Here is a 21,942-nt window from a genome sequence, read left to right as displayed (position 1 = left end):
TCTTCCAAGGAGACAGAAAATACCAAAGGCCCCTGTAGTCATGGTGGGGAGAGAAGATGAGCAGCTGAGGGAGTCAGCTCAGGGAACGGGACCAGGCAAAGGGCAACAAACCACAGTCGCAGAGCTGCTCACGTGCTCTAAGAACTGAATCAGAATTTTTAGCAACCAAGTGCTAATACACTTTGAAATCACCTACAAAGTAATGGCCTGCAAATTTGTAATTTAACCACCAGCACTGCAGTGTAAATTTGATCTTTGTCTCCAATATGCATTTTACATGTAACACACACAGATATAATCTCTCCTGTCTGCGTTTTAAATATAAACAGATAAGAAATTTGAAAGATGGAGATTTAGAATTGCAAAATCCAAATTCCTGTGTACCTTCAACCTATTATTACCTCCTTCTTCTGAACTGCTATTCGGATGGACTTTTGCCTTTTCATCATATTGGCCAGGCTACCAAAGCTCACATACCCTCTACAGTGCAGACCTGTAGAAGGAGATTTTCACTAGGCAGGAATCAATGAATGACATGAGAGCGCAGAGTTCTGCATGGGCTAATTCACCCAGGTAACAAAGATAAATTGGATCTTAAGATCTCAGAGATACCACAGCCAGACTCATTTCCTTACAATGCTGCCCATCTGAAAATAGTTCAGGTAGCTTTACAAGGCAAGAAAGAAAGTAACAGCAGACATGTCCAAAGACAGGTTTCTGGCTTGCAATACCCTCCCATCACCAACACCTAAAAGCAGGTAGCCAGTTTGGAGGACCAGAAGGATGCCACTATCTGAAAGCCCTGGATCTAAACTGATTGCTCTACACAGTGGTATTAGTAAGGCTGAGTTAGCAAACCTCTTAATGGATGCACAGTTAATCCCAGTAAAAGAGGTCTGCCAGGACAGCTTAAACCAGGTCCTCAACTGGAAAAAAAGCGATACCAGCAAAAGGTCTTTTTCCAGTTGACCTGCACTGCTGTAAAGCATTTGGTGCTACGCCAGCCTCAGCGTTGTTCTCACTACACTTCAACAGAGCTGTGTCACATCGTTCCAGCCCTCACACCCGACACTTAGTGCCTTTGACTGCTTACACACTGGCCTTTGCTCACATCGAGAGATACCAAGCAGCAGCTTGGTCACAGGGGCAGCCACACTGATTTACTTGTGCTAAATATTCCTAACCTGCCTTGGAAAACCATGAGCTGCCATCATGTCTGTGCTATCTAGAGACAGACCTGACATCAAAAAACGTGCTGATAAACCCAAACGCACATGCCCTCCAGAACACAGAATATACTATAACCCTAGTGCAATCCCCCCTGCTGGTGCTTCGCTTGGCTAGAATTTGGCATGCTCTAAATTAGAGACACACTGTGTGACCTGTGCCCAAATCTTATTCTCTCCTCAAATACAACTCAGATCAAACTGCTGTTACTATAAGTATGGGAGGAAACCGAAAAAAAAACCAAAAAGAAATTGGCAGTTCCACGCTTTGTGTCATTTAAACCCATACCTTTTCCTCCTATAACACCCACAGAAGATAAGCATGTTGCCTTGCAAGACATTATAGAGGTATACAAGAGGCAGGAAAATGGCACCTTGCAGTACCCAGCAGCAGTAGTAACAGCATTTTGTAGTAGCATCACAAATTACCACCCTTTACAAATCACTAAGAACTCAGGATGTCTTGAGATGCACCTTTACACCAACTATCGATCATAAATTTACAGTTGCTTTTCAGGGTGCTCTGCCTTTGCATTACTCAGACTACTGAAGTGGCTGACATAGCTCAGCAGTTTGGCTCCCTGCCATATAGTAGTGTTTAGGCACTGTTCCTCACATTGTCAAAATGATTTGGCAACAAAACAGCAAAGGAAGCAACTCTGAGCACTGCTGGAATTGGGGCTTTTGAAGATTCCTGTGTCAGATCTTGTTAGTGCTGAAACATTTTTACTGCTATTCAATTCATGTGCACAGCCTTTAAATCAAAGGCAGTATTTCTGTAATTTTAATCACATATTAATACTTTTAATAGCAAATTTTCTTCTCCAGGAAACAAGAAAATTGATAAAATGTAGAAGGTGACTGGTGTACTTCAGCATGCGACTATCAGGTCACTTCACATCACGTCCTCATTCACAAACTGAGTTTCAAAGGCTGTCACATCAAGATCCTCCTTTTCCTCACCAGTGTTACAACAGTTTCCCTGCAAAGGTGTAAATGTCACTGAGTTGTGCAAGACAGTAAAGTGATCTGAAAGCTGCAGCATTTTAATGATTTTGGCACGATATTTACTTACTAGGAGATCTGGCATTGTAGTCCTTACCACTGGATTCCTACCATTTTCCACAGTAATTCTGTTAGCAGAAGTCAATTTTTAAACCTCCTAAAGAGCTCTGGCCATAACAGATCTCTCTTTCCCAAGATCACACACTTCCACGTTAATTGCAGCAACATTATCGTCTGTGATCTCTAATATAGATAAGGATAGTCAGCATCACCAAATTCTCTAAGAAACCAACTCCACCCTGACATACCCTGACACTTTTTTTCCCTTACTCTTCAGGAAAAGTTGAGAACCACACACAGTGTTTGCAGTGATTCAGTAATAGTCACATTACCTGGAAAATTAAATGACCCAACATCTGTAGCTTTTTTCCCTCCAGGAATTCATTGTCCTTAAAATGAAATACTCAATATTGTACAGCTTTCACACCCCTTCCCCTGCTGGGTCTTTCAATCATTTATAATGTTGGTTTGCCCTGGAGTACAGTTGGCTTCACTAGAGCTCTATACTGGTGCAGCAGTCAATCAGGGACAGTTCTCCAGCAGGATTAAGGTTGCACATATAATTTCTTTTAGTGAAGGGTAATGCCAGACGAATTTCAACCATATAGCAATTGTTGACAATTTACTTAGTGCCATGCAAAATATAGAGACATTGGCACTAACACTAGAGGCCGTGTTTTAAACAGGGCTCCTTAAGCCATATGTTAAAGGTACTTATACTGGCAAGGAGCAACTGATTTTGCTGGCAACAGCTTGTTCCTGCATTTCAAATTTGGGCAGAGATATGTAACAGTGGGAATTTTAAATGTGTAGAAGAATTTAATGACAACACTGAAACAATCAACAAGCACAAATCTGTTAGTCATAATTAACAAGTTCAAAAATAGGTAAATAATTTGTTCTTCCTTACATTTGATTGGTTTCACAGAGATGCGCACTATAATAGAAGTTGTAAAAATAACAATCATCATCTCTTAAAAGCCTATATTTTAAAACTGCAATTCCTGTTTGTAAATCCTTCAAGTTTATTTTACCAAATAACCTATGAAAACAAGAAGCATTTTGCAAAGCTGAAAGCTGCACTGAAGTAGTACAATTCAGTTTAAATAATTGAATCTAATGTCAAAACACCAAGTAGCTTAGAACTGCAAAATATCTGTCTATGAATTTTAGAAAGGACTTTTGTTTTCAAAATAAGATAGAGGGAATATAATAAAATATTTTCCTTCCTTTCTTTCTCTGTTTTTTTCCCTCCAAGAATTAGAAAAGCAACATTTTATTTAACTTCCTTCAATGTAAGTATAGGTTTGGACTTGGAAAAGTTGATGGGTTGCTCCAAAGCAGCTCTTTTGTTTCAGAGAGCTTCGTGGTGCAACACCTGGCAGCAACGAGAGAGACCAGACAGTGCTGCTGCTTGCCTAGTTCCATCCAACAACCTCGGTCTGAGACTCGGCAGTTTCACTAAGTTCTTTCTGGAAATCTCACAAGTCACAAGAGTAAGTTGTTGACTGTCTCTGCTGACTCTTGATAAACCCAGTCTGGTTTTGCTCTCTAGAAATATACCACTAGGAACATCAGTTATATATATATCAGATATTTTGTGCGCTCTGAATTCAGCCATGTCCTCGTGAGTGGGGCAGGAACAACCTCAGACCTTACAGCATTTCTCAGCAGAAACAGTTTGCCTGAGCACATTTGCAAAAAACAGCCTTGTAATGCATTAAAACACATTCTGCTGCCTTTAGTTTCCAAATAGGTAAAATTCAAAATCTTCTCTATGTAAAGCAAAAAGTTTTTTTCAAGCCAGCAACACTGTGTTCTGTACGGTCTTGGTAAGCATTTTAATTCACCAGAAGTTCTGGGAGAGGGGTCTTAAAATATCTTCAGAAAATAGTTTCACAAGTAACTGTAGAAACTAGAAAAATGTAAATACTCTAAAAAACCCCTTCCCGTAAATATTAAAAATAAAATAAAAGCAAGTACATGTCACTGGTGCTCACAAGACTCGTGTGTTTGCCTTGAACAGCCGTTCAGGTTTATGTTGCAATGTTCTGGGGGCCCCACCAGCAGGCGCTGGGCGAGCACTGACGGCACCGGTGGTGCAATGAGCTGGCTGACACGGGTGACACAGCGACAGCTCCGCCTCAAAGAACAGCGACGGAAAGCAAAGGCTGGTGTACAGGTGTGAGCACATCTGCTAGAAACCTAATTTAGAAAGTTCCCGGCACCGACTACAGAACCCGGACCACACCACCTGGATTTTATGGCAAAATCAACGCTTATTACAATGAAAACAAATCTTTCCTGGTATTACAAACATTCTTCCAATACTTTCAGATCACATTCTCATTTAAAATGCATATCGCTCCTTCCCTCGTTTCACCTTTTGTCCATCCTCCCTCCTCCTTGCCCCAAGCTTCCGGGAGGCAGCCGGGAGGCTGAGCTGTCCCCGCATCGCTCTCTGATGCAGCCCGCGGGGCCGGGCAGCGGCAGGGGAGGGCGGGCAGGCGGCCGGGAGGTGGTAGTGTTGCCCACGGAATGGGAGGCAGCGCCAGGGTCGGGGCCGCGGACGGGCGTGTGCCCCGCGCTCAAGTACCTGCTCCGCAACCCGCCCGCCGCCGGCGCACCGGGGACTGCAGTGGGAGGTGAGGCCCCTGGGAAACCAGATGGGGCGCGCAACTCTTGTTTAGGTGCCGCTCATCTTCTTAAAATGTAACTGATTTTGCAGGTAAGAACAGCGAGCACAGACCCCAGGCGGAAAGGAGCAGTGTCCTCTCCACGGCCCCGGAGACAGAGGGATGCCATCTCCACTGAAGTCACTCACAGGTTACCAAAAGAAGAAGAAGCAAGAAGAAAAGGCACCAGGCAATCAAGACACAGAATTATAATATAACGGTAAAATACAACAGGTCACACCATCAGGTTATATCTGAGAACAGGTGTGCAAAGGCTGAGCAGGGAAATGCCTTATTTATCTTCTGCTTATTTTGCACTTTCACCCCAGGACCCTGCATTTATGAGAAACACACTCAGATCTTTTTTTTTCCATTAAGATATCTGCAATTTTATCATCTGGTTATTACATGCGCATTTTTATCTTAAACCTATTTTGAAGTAATTATATGTTTATGCTGGTTTAGAACACTCCCTTTTATGAAACTAAATTATTGGGTATTTGTATGTTGTCTGTTATTTCGTATTCTAACATAGTAATTCTGAGAGCAAGACAAATACACCTCATTGCCTGCTTCTCCATTTCCTCTCTCTAGTTGTTTGCAACCCTTTGCCTCCTTGAATACACAAAGACATGGACATTTCCCTCTGATTGTAACTTGGCCATGGCAGGCTAATAACCATGTATGCTTTTGAGAATTACCCCTAGACAGATTTCTTACATCTTTTGACTGCAAAGGATGTCAACCCCAGACAAAATACCAACACGACAAAAAACTGTCCTACAGATAACCTTTCTGTATTAAAAAAAAAAAAAAAAAGTTAGCCACAAGTTTCAAAACTTACTTAGAGTCCTTTGTTCTGTTTTCAAAACTGAAAGGCCCTCAGGAGCCTACATCCAACCTGCTTTCAACAAGATGTATGGACATGATAGTTTGAGACATTTTTTAATGCCAGGCTTACTTTTTCAAAGGTGCTTCAAGTGTTTCACCTAGCCACACAGATATTGGAAGGCCCTGCACTTGGTTTCAAACATTCATCTCTTTCTTGAGCTGGCATACAGGCCTAGAATAAATTCTATAACTCATCAGGTTATTTCCTTTTGCTTTACAATTCAGCAGTCAGAATTTTATAAATCAGATTAAGATTTCTGGGAAAATCTGGACATATGTTTTTCTTTAGTTATGGTTTCATATGTACACTTATGTATTTAAAAAAACCCTCATCTACAATGTGCATACATTTTAATTCATACACAGTAAAATAAAGAGCTATGTATTTCAGATCAGTCAATTCCAGTACTACAAAGATTTCTTCTAAATGACCGATGATATATATTAAAACTGTCCTTTAAGGGTAACTGGATCATTTCTTTCATGAAAGTACTAAATAATGCAACATTAAACGGACAAATTGCTCTGTAGGATTTGATTAACTGTAAACCACACACTTGGTGGATTTTTGATTTTTTTTTTTTACATTCCAGCTATATCTATAAATCCAAATTCTAAAAACCAAACACAGAAGTCTTGCATCAAAATGCCACCATTCAGTGTGATCCTAAACAACCATAAAAGGCTAAAGCCGTTTGCATGATTTGAGCACAGCCCAGAGAAAATAAGAGAAAACAGGAATGATGTCAAAGGCAAACAAGGATAGTAACAAGCTGAGCATGTTCAGGTGGGATGTGATGGGATAAGGAAGGGTGAATAACTTCCTTGAACTGCAGAGAAAGATAAAAACCAAGCATGCCTTTACAGTAAGGGTGAGATGTCCTGGGTGCTAAAGGTAAACAGTGCAGGATCTTCCTGGACAAAGCAGTTGATTCTCCCTGGCACTAGAAGTACAAAAGCATGTTCTTAGCCAGCCTTTTCAACTAACTAGCTGGGATGGTTACTTGACTAGAATACAACGGAATATTTCATTTGAAAGTGACCTACACTGTTCATCTAGTCCCACTGTCACTTGCTGCATTAGTCAGGAGCAAAGGACTGCTTGAAACATCTACATGTTAACCTGAATGTTCTGCCAGTCAAACACCAAAATCCATGACTATGACAGTACACCTTTGTGTCTGTCACCCACAACCTAAAAAGTACATTATGTGTACATTTGCAGGATTTTATGTATGCCAGTGTAAAATGATGGAAATATTATAACCGTATTCCAAACTATTTCCTAGAAGGCTTTTTTATCTTTACTGTGAGGTAAAAGCATTTGTTCCACATTTCTGAAGAATGCAAATACAAATCAAATCAAAATGGAATAGCAAAACATCTGACTGTGTCCTCTACCCTGTCTGTCTTGGCAGACAGCTGGAGACTGAGGTATATACCTCCACAGTATTGCTAAACATCGGTTTAGTTCTTATATACTATCCTCAGTATCCACTACAGGGTTGCTGGTGACCATTGGTTTGACACAAAGTGGGCATTCTCACTACACCCCTTAGAGCCTGCCTTTTGCAGTTCACACCTATAACTTGCTCCATGTTAGCTAAGTGTTACTTCAGAGAAATCTTCTGTATACTCATGTCTCAGTAGGTGAGACCAGTGCCTTCAGCAGCTGCAGGTTATGAGGAAAAAGGCAGAAGAAGAAGGGAAAGAACACACCTGAAAAGCACATGCCCTATCTTCTGTCCCTCCCAGCACCAACAGGGAGCTTGCAAAGGTATTGTCTGCACCACAGGGTGATCCAAGGGCAGCTGCATGCATGGATATCCACAGCAGCCTGGCTTCATGGAAAATTACTCTTTCAGGAAACTTGTATCCCAACAGCAGCAGAGATCCTGCAGAGTCTCTCTCACAACTGTTCTGTAGAAACCCACCTCAGAATAGAGCACCTGCAGCAAGTTCCCTTAACACATACAGCGCAGCCCCTCTAGACTCCAGAGGCCCTTCAGCAAGTTCTCACTCAAAATAATGGTATTGCAAATTATTATCACTTTTACAGCCCCCTCTGGCACCTCCGATTATTTATAGAGAATAGGTTGCACAGTATCCCGTGCCACCAAAACATACCATGAAATTACAATTTTTAGCACCAAAAGCTTGACCTAAAAAGACCAAGAAGAAACAAACAAAAAAGATAAGTTTATGTAACAAAACAAAAGGAAGCTTCCATTCATGTTAATGTGTGATTCTATGTAGGTTTTCATTAGAAGTGGAATTCTGCAATGCCTCTCCAGAAATCAAGTTTGCTATGCAATAGGACAAGACAGGATGAACTGTGAGTGACTGCCTCCTTCCCTCAGCAAAGAGAGGCAGAAACAAGTTCAGAGACCCAGTCAAGCTGAAGGTACTGTCAAGTGACACAGGTACTGTCAAGTGACACAGCTGAAGAGCAGATGCTACTTTATTTAGCAAAGCCAGGAAGGTGGCTCAATGGACCTATGCAGACATGACGCAAAGCATCTGCGGGTTTTACCTCTCACTGTGGCAACATAATAATCAACCTCTCTAGGTATCATCTGCAAAGGATATCCCTCCTGTTTTTCAGGGCAAACCTCCAGGTCCATATTAACAATCACTGTTAGCCAAAGGTGAAAATATGCACTTGTAGATGACCATCACAGTCATGACAGCTTTTCAGCCTCTCCTCACATACCTCCAAGCCCCCATTCCTATGTGCTGTATTGCCACGCATTAGAGCACATCTGCTATAATCCCTGAGAAATGTGGACTATTTTCATTGAATCATAGAATGGCTTGGGTTGGAAGGGACCTTGAAGATCATCTAGTTCTAGTGTCCCTACCACAGGCAGGGACACCCTTCACTATACCAGGTTGCTCAGAGCTCCATCCAGCCTGGCCTTAAACACCTCCAGGGACTGGGCATCCACAGCTTCTCTGGGCAACCTGTTCCAGTGCCTCGCCATGCTCACAGTAAAGAATTTTTCCCTAATATCTAATCTAGACCTACTGTCAGTTTGAAGCCATTCCCTCTTGTCCTGTTACCCCATGCTCTTGTAAATAGTCTATCTCCATCTTTGTTATAGGCTCCCTTCAGGTTCTGAAAGGCCACAATCAGGTTACCTCAAAGCTTTCTCTTTTCCAGGCTGAACAATCCCAATTCTCTCAGGCTTTCCTCATAGGAGAGGTGCTCCATCCCTCTAATCAACTCTGTGGCCCTTCTCTGGACTCACTCAAACAGGTCGATGTCCTTCCTCTGCTGGGGACCCCAGAGCTGGATGCAGAACTCCAGGTGGGGTCTCACCAGAGTGGAGTAAAAGGGCCCTCAACTCTTGCCATGCTGCTTTTGATGCAGCCCAAGACACGTCTGGCCTTCTGGGCTGTCAGTGCATATTGACAGCTCATGTCCAGCCTCTCATCCACCAGCACCCCCACATCCTTCTCAGCAGGATTGTTCTTGATCTGTTCATCATCCGGGCTGTATTGGTACTGTGGCTTCTGTCAGCATCCTGCTTGCCATGACTCCACTCACTATAGCTAGGAAAGGAATGGTCTTGTATCTTGGTCTCCATGGTCACCTAAGCTACCTCCTTCATGTCTAACATCAGTTGTGGGAATGGTTATATTAAAACCTCAGAAGGGTGCTGTCAGACTGCACAGTTTAGCAATGGAAGACACAAAGCCCATAGGAAACCACAGGCAAAGAGCTCAGCTGCTTGGGTTTAACCTGTCTTAACTTCTTCATTGCTGTGTAAGGGTGGTTAATATGGGCTTTAATTCCAAAAAAATGAAAGGCACTTGAAATATGCAAAAGCTTTCTGAAAGCACCCCTTTAATAATCATCAATGTACCTGGTATGCAGGCTGTGAGAGGCTGCTCCAAGCATAAGTGGAGAGAGGAAAGTGCGAAGCTGGGGAGAGAAGGAGAACATCAGAAGGTGCTGATGGTTACTGGTACTAAGTGTGGAATGAAATGATTGTGGGCTTGAAGCAAACCACAGTGGGTGAGGCTGTGTAGAATCTGCCAACAGTGAGAGGGACTAAAGGGGGGAGCCAGGAAGAGGAGCATCAGGATTTCTTCATTTTAAAAGATAAACATTTTAAAAAATGTGCTAGTAAAAATGTACTGCAATACACAGATGCAAATCTCAAATAAACTGTCCCTAAAATGGGCACTGCCTTTTCTATGAAGAGACTAGCCCAGGAATCCCAGGAAAGAGGAGTGGGTGGTGACAAAACATCTTTTTTTAAGATCTCTATTTCAACAGCATGGACCCTAATGGAATGAACCCTACTTTAACAGCAGTAGTCTCAGACTGACAAACCTCCAGCATGATACTGCACATGCAAAGTTTTTTTCCTACACTCCAGAGAGACTTTTCCAGTGCTCTCACAATCTGCTCCTATAGTGCTGCTACTATTTCAGCTTGCATAATGTGATCCCTGGTTTCAGAAAATGCTTCATAGCCTGAGACTATTTTGAAGAAAACTCATGCATCTCATTCCTGAATCTATCCAAACTGGTAAGAAATCCTTTGACTACTCAAGAGAAGTAATGAAAGGGAATTTAATCTTGACATTTCTGGATTAAATAGTTGACAGGCAAGGACTAGAGGACTCAGTGGCACAGAGGACAGCTGTTTCCAGAGCTGTACCTAAATTGACACAGTCCAGATGTTATGAATGAGAGCTCAGCAGAGCTAAAGAAGCTTGTCAGAGCAGAGGTGGGAATCCAAATTTTAATGATTCAATTAAGGAATGCCAAGGCTGGTGTAAAACACTGAGCTATTTCTACCTCTGTGTCCCTATGACTGCCCTCACACTACTGTGGGTGTAATTACATAAGATGCACAATCCTTTAGTGGAAAGTGGAATTATTTAAGGAAAACAGCTGGCAAATTTAGAGCTAAGTAGGAGCGCAGAAACGTCAATGCTGAACCAAGAGCATGTCAAACATGACCCAGATACCTAATTAGAAGTTATGCTCAAATCTAACTTGCACAGGGCTCCAGAAACACACTGATTGAATACAGTAGAGAGGCTGCAAGAGGTACGCTCTTGAGCTTTATTCCTCTCATTGCATTAGATACTGTTCTGATTTCCCCATTATTCTCCAACTTTCTTGTCACAACCCTGACAAATTTGCCAGGAATGGGGAGGGGAGAGCAGCGTTATGGAATGATGAAGCAGAGTCTCATCTGTGAGCTTTGAGGAGGTTGTCAAGGCTGCCAGAGGGCTTCCCCCTGTGCAGAGAGGTGTGAGCTCAAGGCCTCATGTCTGATCCCAGCTGACCTGCTCTAAACCAGCACCCAGCCATGGGGATTGAGGAGCTGTGAGGGGGATGCTCTCCCTCTGCAATGCTGGCTACAGTAACCCTTCTGCCTCAAGCACCTCAGCCTAATTGGCTGAACAGGGAACAAATGAGCAGTTGACAGAGATGGTGCTCAGATATGCTAACATACTATAGGAATACCCCACAGCTGGTACAAGCAGGTCCAGAAAACTCCTAAAACACCTGGATGATAACTTCATGGTACTAAGCGAGCTGACTAGGAAAGATGCACTCCTTGATCTTTGCTTGTGAACAGCAATGATTCACTTCTATGACAAGGTAACCCACCTAGTTGATCAATGGCAGCCAGTTGATTTCAGTAAAGCTTTTGACAATATATTCTATGATTCTATGATACTACTTAAAAAGCAGAAACTCATTAATTTGCTTATGTATCATGGATAAGAACAAAAGTAACAGAGTGCTTACCATACCTTTTCTTGATAGGCATCTTCATGTTAGAAATTTACCCCCATTAGGCAAATGGGTACCATGAGTAGTCAGTGTGGTGCTCCACCTCAGAGGCGTAAGGTGGTTGTGGAGCAGGATCAGAGAGGCTACATTACCCTTGGACTTGGCACTAGCGCAGCAGTTAATGACAACTTCGGGCAATTCTGGTTCTCACTGTTCAAAAAGGTTGTTAAAAACTTGGGTAAGTGTCAAGGGGAGAAGCACAAGAGGAATTAAAGGCCTGGGAAAAGTGCTTTGAAGTCAGACATGCTTTCAGGGGCACAATTTATTAAAAACATAAACAGAAAGTGGCTATTTCACTGCAGTAACTAAGTATCTTTTTGGGGAGAAAAAAATATCTTCATTGTCAACTATAATACCAGAATGTTCTCTGGACAAAGTCAGACCAGAAACAAAAACCAACTTTTGAGCATATTACTACTTTTTGAAGGGTGACAGTAAGTTTTTTAAGGTAACAGCTGAATTTTTTTATGCCAGGAATTTTTAAAGATGAATACTTTCCTATAAGATCTACAGTTGTAAAGAGGATTTGAGACAGGAAAGATGTATGTATGCAGATCTAATGAAAGGACCACCACAACCTCTTGCTGCACAGGTCAGCACAATGAGCAGGGGTCTCCATCCCTCCTCTGCCTACCCACAGTCAGCCCAGGAACATGCACTGCACTTGCAACAGTTCAAGGACACAAATTAAGACTTGTGAGCCTTTACATCCATGTTATTTATTGCTGGGCACATGGCTGCAGTGCCTGAGCTGATTCCTGTCAGCTCCTGCTGGGCACAACATGGTGCCCATACACACCAAACTTGGGGCAAAGCAAAATTCTGAAATCAGTAAGCACATGCATAGCAACAAGCTCATTTTTGAGAGGGTTTTTTGTCAAGTTTGGGGGTTTTTTTTAACTGTTTGTGGGAGATTTCCTCCCCTCTCCCATTTTTAAGTTGTGTGTTTTCAACTTCTTGGCACATGTCACCTCCAAGTACCCTTATAGCTCTCCACAAAAGCAAGCCACTGTGTCAAGGATCCAACATTCTTACAGACTCTAACATCACCTCTTCCTACTTAAAAACCCCAAAGAAAACAAACTATAATGAAACTACCCATGTAGCAATGACATAAATTATGAACATGAGATACTACAGTGCAGAACTATAAATCATATTTCAAAAGATTTAGTCTTCAGATTCTGTTTTTTCTGCTTGACAAAAGAAATAAGCTTTGATGAATATGGCCAAATCACTGGCTTCAGCAATGACAGCCTTGAATATTCTTGTGATCAAAATTTTATCAGAACATAGTAACTTTTATTTCTTTTCTATGGCTACTACTGTTTCCTTAGAAAGCTCACCTGTCACTGTCTCTCTGGTAGGAAAAAAACACAGACAGCATTCAACAAAATAACACTGGTAGTCTAACCTATTCAGAAAATAAGAATGAAAATTAGTGAATACCTAGCTCAAAAGTATAATACCACAAAAGAAAAAACCTATTAGAAATTATTCACTCAGATTTATTTGGCAAACGTTTCAGCATCAATCAGCAAACAATCACGTTTCCAAAAAACAAAAATCTGAGGGGAAAAGAAACGAGAGACAATCCTACCCACAATAAAATAGGTACAAAAATAACAGATTTCCTACCCAATACAACACAAAACCATAATAATTGGATGTAAACCCTTCCATTGCTAGAGACACACTTTTCTTATCAGTCTATGTTATTTTTTTGCCCATGAGTATAATTAGCATTTTACATTAACCAACTTCTCAAAGTTTCCTGCAAGTTTTATTACTCATTTCTAGGTAACAGTTAATCTGGCCATAGTGAGGAGGTATCTGCATGGAGAAAACTGTTATAGTGCAAGTGACCTTGTAATGGAACAGAATCCTGAGACTCTCTTCTAGCAAAGCATGCAGCCATCAAATAGGAATTAACTGAACGAAGACCTAATTGCTTAGTTTTATTTCTCTGCAGGACCAAAATATAATTTTCTTCTCTGCATGTGGTAGTGAATCATACATCAAAATATCCAAGCTCATCAATCCACACCACACTCAAAACAAATCCATGGGAAACCAGCATGCAATTTTGAGAGATTTATCCATGCAGGAAAAAAAAAAGTTAAAGAAAACATGCAAATGTATATTATTTATAATAATGGATATGCATGGGAAGCCTGAAAGCTTTTTTGTTTTCCTGTTTGTCTTTTCTTATAGAAGGTTCTAAAGCCAAATCTATGGCACTTTCAGGCACTATGCAGTGCAAATACACAACACATCACAGAGCTGTGTATTTCTACTGGAAGAGGGAGAATAAAACAAGTTATTCATCAACCATTCAGGATATCCACATGAACCAGGCCATACAGTTTGCCTATTCCAGCACTATACCAATCCTCTTCAGCTACAGCATCTTCTGGAGATATATTCTCACTGCTCAACTCAGCTTTCAGCAACAGTGATTTCTGAGTGGTGTGCTATTTATGGCTAGTAAAAATAAGCTGGTGCTCTGTGTAATTCTTTGTACTATTTAAAGCAGAAAACCAAACTGAACCCTTCCTTTGCACCAACAGTTATATTACTGGTAACTTCAATGTTGTAACCGAAATATATCAAAAATACAAGACTCATTCACCTATCAAACCTGATGTGTAAAAATTATTTATGAGACTGCATTTACAGTTATTGAAGTTAACTTCCGCATTTCTTTACAATAACACACTGATTAAAGTCACGAAAATTGAACCCCAGAACAAACTCTTGGGTTTTTGCAATATAAACTTGTTAATTAAAATGCAAGTAAGAATCTGCTCAATAAATAATATCCTGAAAGTTACTTTCACTAAAAAAAGCCAAAGAATGCTAGATAACAATGAACAGAATATATGTACAGAATGAGACAGTCATATTCACCCAATAATGAATGTGAGGGGTTTATTTTTCTAATGGTTGGAATAGCATTGAATTAAAGCAATAGATTCAAAGTAATAGTTGTTAAACCACACTCAGAGATTTGTGCCTTCACATTGCTATTGATTACCATTGGGCACTTTGCAGTACCTCAAAGTAAAACTGGTTTGTCTAAGGGTCAAATCTCCCATACTCCTTGGTGGGTATGTGGCTTCTTGGGCACAGCAGGAGCAAAGCTGCTCTGCTGAGAATCTGATGCTTAGCAGCCCACAGGAATGCTGGAGGCAGGGCAGAAACAAAGCAAGAGGTGTGAAAAAACAAAACTGTTGGTAGATCCTTCACCACACAACTCCCAGGTTGCAATGAAGTGAAGACAGAAGAGGTGACGTATTGCATCTTGAGTGCAGTCTGCTCAACACTCACATCCAGAAAAACAAAGCCACACATTTCTTATAATTAATCTCTGCTCTTTTGCTGTGTCATTCAGATCTGGAAAGAACTTTCTGTAATAATGCTGCGCTTTTGAAGATTGTAAGATGAATGCAGAAAAGCATTTATCATTCACCCCTATGTACTTCTACAGGCATTGAAATTTGTTGACTTTTCCTTTTAATGGTTTATTCATTAGCCACAATATTCCATCAGCTAAATGCTGTTTCAGAATAAAACTGCAGTCAGCAATAAAATGTTCTTAATATGTAGTATTTTTTGTTATTGTGGTGGAATTACCAATTCATCTAAACACTGGAGCTGAGCAGGCAATTTATCATGAATCTGTCTCTCTTTCAGCTTTTAGTCTCAACTGAAAGCCTGAAAAGACCTAAAAGCAAATCTTGGGGGGGCAAAAAAAATTAAACCATTTTTAACAGATCTGCTTTGTTCCATGCTCATAGCTTTCATTTGATGCTTTCCAGCCCAGCAATTTTTATGATCATGTTCACCAATAAGAAAAATTATAATTTTGTGTTCTAATTTCTGCTCACGTGGTTGGAAGGTCTTCTTGGTTTTACTTTGCCTTTTGCCAGTATCCCTGGTGTTTAGAAAAAACAGACAAGTCAATGCAGAAAGATAAAGCTGGACCATTTAGTGATTTTGGTGATTTTTCATTGTAGTTTCACTGGCCACAGGAATATCCATGCAGCATAACTATTTACGTTTCTGATTTGTCACAGGTTCACTTGGCAGATGCAGAGGTTGAAATACAGCAAGGACAAGTAGGATCAGGAAGGAGCTTCACAATTGTAACATAAGGAAGTTAAAATTCTCATAATATTCAGGGCTTTAGGCACTTGAGAGACCATTTTACTGACTGAATACTAAAGCCTCAGGATGTGTTTCCTAAGTTTTCAGTGGCCTAAGCCAGATTTTAATACACCCACTGGTGTGATGCGCATTTCCTCCAGTGTTTTCCATCTCAGGTATGACTACTTTCAAGTGCTGTCATATGAAAGAACATGGGTATGTAAAATGCCCAATTTTGGTAATTTTAAGTGATGGTTGAATTCATTTAATCATTTAGGATTTATCTTATAATGCATGCACACATTTTTAAGGGATGTGTAAGCTTCATATGATGTACAAGCATGCTTTTGGAGATCCTGAAGAGGATGGAGAACTATGAAGCAGACACATAGTAGTGGCATCAATGGCCAGCTATGAAAGCCATCCTTCCTCTCAAAGCTCGGAGTAGCTGTCAAGTCACACATACCCCAATATTTGGGCTGGGTTTATGCCACACAGCTAGGGAGGACCACTACTGTGGCGTACAAAACGCAGCACACAAACTACACCTGAGCTTGGAACACACAATACAGACACAGCACAGCTTGTGAAAAGCTGTACAAAGTGAACTTGGCTGCAGCAGAGGGCAGTGATACACAAACGCTAGCAGTCCTCACTCTGCATAGCACCTACGAATGCAGAAACCTGTCTTTGGTTATTTCTTGAGTGCAACAGTTACCACTCTTAGGCTTGTTCTTAAGAAAAACTGCGCACTATTTATATGTATTTAGGTGTACACGTGTGCAGATATATTGAATAATCACTGTTTAAAATGTTAATTTTGGTTGCTTTCTCTTCTTTGAAAACCATATCCTATTCGATTAATCTACTATTCCCCTTGTCCTCTGAAAATCAAATCCTTTAAACTTTTGCTTTATGAAGTGTTGATTTGCATATTAAAAACAGGCAAAGAATTGCTATACTACAGGGAGCTGATTTTCATCTTTTCCTCTGTCATCCCTCTCACACTTTGAAAGGTAAAAAACTGGATGCGGTTAAGGAGAAAAAGGGATGGAGGAGGGTGCTGTGGATGAAGACAGCATAAGTCTTTGGCTCCTTAACTGGGTTAATTTGTCTCCTGGCATGCGAATAGAGAGCTTAAGAGAAAGATACAGGATAAAAGATAATTGCAAGACATGCGCTACTCATGTAATTGCTGACACATCTAATGCTCTGTGATTCACAGCAGCTTTGAAATACTAGACTTCTTATTGAGGGATGGATGGATTACATTTCCACTGGGTGCAATTTGAAGAAGAGATGCATAAAAGAAGGAAATATAAGTTGTTATAACGAAATCCAGTCTTGACTTGAATTAGTTTAAATGCAACTTGCTCAGAACAATTGATTTTTTATGAGAAATAAATGGATTTGTATGCTCAACCAGTATTTGGCAAGCCAGTTTCCACCAACCAACTGCTAAACTACTGAATTTACTGTGCAGCATCTGCTGTATACCAATGTGAAAAACTATCAAAAATTATACACTACTATATATGCACATATAAACATATGTCAATTTTAACCCATGAACATGTTCTTTATACTATTTACAAATCAATAAACACCTCAAAATTAGTTTGGATATTGATTTAAGTTTTGGCAATTTTTTTTGTGTTTTTTTTTTTTTTCATCTGTTTGTAGGTTTTGTTTGCTTGTTTTAACTAAATAGGCTCATTCATGTTTAGTAAAAAATTGAACTTGGTTTAGATTTGGGACTATCTACATCTTCCAACTTTGCCTGAAAAAGAGACAGTACCACATTTCAAGTGTCCCATTTTTTCAAAGTAAAATTACAGAGGAAAGACAAAATAAGATCTAGAACAAAACTACCCAGATGTTGAGGGAAATCTTTATCAGACTCAGTCCTGCAGTTAAAGCCCTGTAGGTAGGCAATGCAAGCAGCTGGACAGACAGTCTGGGGAAGACAAATCCATTTGTAGTCAGCTCATGGAGGTTTTGGTCCCAGTGAAAGTAGTTTCTGAAAGGTACCAAGGCAAGTTCTACCCCTGGAAAAACAGCATTAAGAAAGCAAACATTCTGACCAAGCACTCAGCCTTGCAGCCTGCTCTCCAGGACCTGCTAGGTGATGGGTACTGGCTCTGGCCAGCATTGCCAGTCCTGGTCCTGCTCCCCACACCACAACATCTTTTTTTTGTACAGTTCATCTGAACAGGGGCCTTTCAAACCCTGGACACAAGGAACTCAATTCTCCCTTGTGCCTCTGGCTGCCATATCTGGATGAGAGCTGTGTTTGAGCTCTTCTGAAGGGAAAAGGCAACACCCTCAAGACTGGCTCCAAGGGATCTCATTTCGCAATGGGTGTATGAAATCCTCCAGCAGAACTTGTCTGTCCTGAACTACATCACCAGGGAACACTATCAGTAATAAAGTCTCTCTTTCACAACACTGTGGGATTTCTGTACTCCAGCCAAATGCATTTGCTTTGAGTGAGTGACATTCTGATGTGTTCTGGGACAACTCCACAGGCATTTGCCAAGACACATGCTGGCTTCTTCAGACAAGAGACACACGGCAGTTTAAATTTGGTTTAGCTCTTGAGTCTCAAGTAGCGACAGGCCATCTGGCACATTTCAGGAATACTGGCACTTTCTGCTCAGAGAGGTCCAGGACTTACATAAGACAGACATGACAGGACAGGAGTGAAATGCACTGGCAGGTCTGTGTGCATGAAGCTTGCATGGCAGCAGTTAATCCAAGACAGTGCAGCCAGGACAGAACCCATCAGTCTGCTCACAGCCACTCGAGCAGCTCTGGGAGCAGCGCAAGAAGAGAACTGAGTGTTGTTGCAAGGGTGAGGAGCAGTGAGCGAGCAAGGGACCAGCTAGGGGACTGCTGCTGGGAGGAGGAGGCATCACTCAAAATGGAGCTATGGGGACAGGCCCGCTTGAAGTCGGGGGTATGGGTCAGAATGCAGCTGTTTCAAAATCTCTTGGGAGAAGGGCAGAATAGTCCAAGGATTTTAGGCTGCATGTCTCCCTTGGGTTATGGTAGCAAAGATGCTGGTACTCAGAATCAGTACAAAAAAACCCCAGGAGAATCTGGAATGAGTTTGGGAATGTGGGGCAGACTGGGAAGCATGAAGGCAGCTTTTTGCACTGGAAAGCTTAGCTGTTGCAGCACTGACTTCTCTTTGACTTGTTCTGGCAACGTTGTATAGGACCAAGTCTGAATCAGTGGGAGAAGAAAGTGTGGTTTTGGTACTCCTAATAAAAAGGAGGTTAGTTTTAAGATGCAATTATAAGAAAATTGAAAAAAAAAAGAGAAAACCAGTTTTGTTGCTAGTTAGTATAATGAGATGTTCTTACAAGACTGATGACTGGGAAAATAGAGAATTGCCAATTCATTTACAGAAACAAAATCATTACCAAGGAATTTTTTTCTCACTAAAAGACAAATGTACAACTCCATTTATTGCAGCAACTGCCATCATGTGCATTGGCTCACAATCCATTCTGGGCATGGATCACAACACTACTCAATACTTGCCCCCAGGCATTTTTTCACTCCATACTCGAAACTTAACATTGGACAATGTCTGACACATGCACACAGATGCCACACAGACTGGTTCCATCTTACTTTCATTCTATATGACTTGCCTGTAAAAGTGAAGATTTAACCAAGAAGATAATGGTGTGATATGTCCTCCTTTGACTGTCCTACTTTGAGCCAAAAGCTGGAGAAGTAAGTATGCAAAGCTACTTCTAATGCAGATTAAAATGTGATTTTGGCACAGTATCCCCACACAGACTAATCATACATTCAAAAAGGTTTTTTCCATCCTTTTTCCCAGATTCCTGTTGTCAAGAAAGGACCATTAATGATAACTCCCTGAGGCTCCTTCTCGTCATATTACCCAATGCCTCATTCACACCTAAGGCATCAGGACAGATGAAAGCAAAACACAGATGAGCAGTTCTTTCCCTGGTATTCAAACTTTAAATCAAACACCCACTTTGCTGTACTATAAACAGAGCTGCCTGTTTAGAGCACCAAAGCACTCCTGTAATATTTCTTTTTCTCTAAGATTTGACATTTCTCCTTTGAGAAGCAATTACAATAGAAGTGTCAAGCAAAAATAAATCCCTGTTAATCACAGTCACTGTGAGCCTGCCAAGTAAATCACATCTCAGCATTGCTGTTTTATTTTTCAGGTAGAAATAAGAAGTGTGTGAGAATGCCAGGCTCTAGAATTAAGCTCTTCCCAAGAGGGGGTACCACGTTTTTGAAAATACAAGCTCTTCCTCTTGTGTTCAGGACCTTGTACGGAATTAGACAAGCACTAAAACTGAGTATCCAATGATCATAAGAATAGTTCAGGTTGAAAAGATTCTCTGGAGGTTGTCTAGTGCAAACTTCATCCAAAGCAAGGCCAAGTGCACATTTGGGTCAGACTGCTCAGTTCAGCTGGGCTCAGGGGTCCCTGAACAGCTGCAAACCACTGGTTCCACAGCTTCTCCAGGCCACTGGGCCCATGCTCAGCTGCTCTGACCTAAATAACTTTTTCCCCTAAATCTAAATCTAGTTGGGATTTCTTTCCCTGCAACATGTGTTCATTGCCTTTGGTGCTTTCACCATGCACTCCAGAGAAAGGATCTGATCCTGTCTTCTCTATAGCCTCTCTTTCCCTTCAGTTTTTCGTTCCCCAGACTGAACAAATGCAGTGTCCTCAGCTTCCATTCAAATGTAGATGCTGTTGTCTCTTCACCCATCACAAGTACTGATATTTTAGATACATTTCTTTTGGTTTTGGTCTACAAATAGGCAGGTCTATGCATCTGAAAGGAGAAATGAGAAATGGAGAACACTTTATGCTCTCAGCTGGGCTATTATTTTCCCATACTTTTCAAACTCAGAAGCTTCATGTACTGTCCATGCATCGCAAGGGAGGTGTCTTCAAATCACCTGAAGGGAATGGTACTGAGCTTGTTCCCCTCCAAATCTGAGCATTTTTTGTGAGCTTTGGAGAGAGGTTTTGTTCTTATTTTATCTTCACCCTCTCACTATTCCCTGTGTTGTGAAAACCAGTCATTTCAAGACAATGCAATTGCAGCTCCTGTTCCAGAACCAAGTGCAAAGGAACAGTTTCAATCGTGCCAGGGAGCTCCTAACCATGGTTTAAAGATGCTGTGAGGTCTCCTGTTTCCTTTTTCTTTTGAGTAACATGAGGTACCTTGATGATTAGATCAATTACTTTTTTAATGCTATGAATATGAACAGGAATATCAGAAACCTGTTTTAGCTGAGTCAATCCTAAGACATCCAGTCTGTGTATTGCAGACTTGAGCTTATGCAATAAGTTTTCAAATCAGAAAACCGGTTGTTTTCCCCAGGAAACTTCAAGAATAATTAGCTCATACCTGATCCAGCCATAACCTGCAATTTAGTAGCATAATTTTCACATCTCATTCTGGATTCATGTTTCTTTCCCCTGTAAAACCCTAACCCTGAAACTGCCAGTTACACTGAGTCACCACCCTGAAATCAATTTCAAACAGAAGAGTCTGTTGCTCAATAAAAAGAAAATAATTGGACCAAGATGCCTTTAAGTAAAAATGTCATTCCAATTTTTATATTGCCTGACTTACCCCCAGAAACCCTTTAGATTTGTATTCCATTCCTGTAGCTTAAGTTGGACATTTTTTCTGATGCAAGGAAATCAAATCACTCTCCTGAATCAATCAAAACAACTTCAAACTCTGCTCAGTCCAACAATTTTTACAGTAAAAACATTTTTTAAGTGCTTTAAGTATCACATATGTTACTCTGCAGGGAACCCTCTTTGCAATGCCTTGACACCAGCTGCACTGCCAGCATCCCTGTTGACAAGAGGAATTTTTCCATTACTTTACAATAGGACAAAAATCCCAAGAGCGAGAAAGATCCCTTTGAAGTGCCAGTCTTCTCTCAGTTATTGGTGGTGTCTAAATGCAATAATGCAACTTTTACATTTTTAATGACCATTTGAATTTTACTGCAGTGAAATCACAGTCACAGAGAATGATGCCCCTCACTTCTCAGAACAGGAGGGGAAACTTCCCTAAACAGAC

The 21,942-nt window shown here is 41.0% G+C and overlaps 1 protein-coding gene across 6 annotated transcripts in view; it reads right to left on the bottom strand.

The window, feature by feature from the left end:
• RGS6 (regulator of G protein signaling 6) overlaps positions 1–21,942 on the bottom strand; it is a 266,662-nt gene that overhangs the window by 82,831 nt on the left and 161,889 nt on the right. The gene's annotated exons all lie outside the window — the stretch shown is intronic.

The sequence above is a fragment of the Manacus candei genome, unplaced genomic scaffold, assembly GCF_025592945.1.
Source record: "Manacus candei isolate 608988 ecotype Guabito, Panama unplaced genomic scaffold, ASM2559294v1 h1tg000033l, whole genome shotgun sequence".
In the NCBI taxonomy this organism is placed as follows: Eukaryota; Metazoa; Chordata; class Aves; order Passeriformes; family Pipridae; genus Manacus; species Manacus candei.
The sequence above is the reverse complement of the archived record's forward strand: the minus strand, read 5'-3'. Positions and strand labels throughout refer to the sequence as shown.